We start from the raw sequence: 702 nt of genomic DNA on the forward strand, positions 1-702 counted from the left end.
GCGCCCCCCCCTCCCTGTGCCTTACCAGGCCACGTGCCCTTGCCATCGGCAAGGGTGTCCCCATGCCGATGGGGACAAGGGCCTCTTCCTCACAACCCTGACCATATGGGGCCAGGAATTCATGATAACAAAGCTATTGAAGGATCATTTTCCATGTTTAGAGTCCCTATGGAACGATATACTTCAAATATTGATTCCCAGTACGACTGTAATCTAGGACAACTCCACCAGATATGCAAGTACGTTCCCTCCTCAAGACTACACCTCCAACATCTGTCTGACATACCTGGGTTTATATGTTTAATTCCTTCTGGGCATCTATACCATCTAGACCCTTGGTTCTCAACTGGTGGGTCGTGACCCAAAAGTGGGTCGCGACCTTGTGTTCAGTGAGTCTCCACATGCCTTCTACTTTTCTAGGTGAGAGGCTCCTCAGCCTCCCCCTAGCGCCGCACTGTCAGTTCTTGCAGCAAGCAGCCATGCAAAATATGCTGCCCAATACAGAGTGTCAGCTTGAGGTGGGGTGGGGTGGGCTAGGGCTATGCTATGGCGGCGAGAAAACTCCATCCATAAGTGCATTGCTTACAGCCCCCTCACGTGTCCTATAGAGGTGCCATAGTGGCATCACATTCTGGCTCCCGCCACCTCTACAGGGTGTGCAAGGGAGCTGTACAACTGGATGCACATATGGATGGAGCTCCA

General features: G+C 52.1%; 1 protein-coding gene across 1 annotated transcript in view; it reads right to left on the reverse strand.

Moving 5' to 3' along the window:
- Window positions 1-702, reverse strand: part of BAIAP2L2 (BAI1 associated protein 2 like 2) — a 75,304-nt gene that overhangs the window by 45,826 nt on the left and 28,776 nt on the right. The window lies entirely within an intron of this gene.

This window comes from Nanorana parkeri, unplaced genomic scaffold, assembly GCF_000935625.1.
Source record: "Nanorana parkeri isolate BGI_ZX_2015 unplaced genomic scaffold, ASM93562v1 scaffold1659, whole genome shotgun sequence".
In the NCBI taxonomy this organism is placed as follows: Eukaryota; Metazoa; Chordata; class Amphibia; order Anura; family Dicroglossidae; genus Nanorana; species Nanorana parkeri.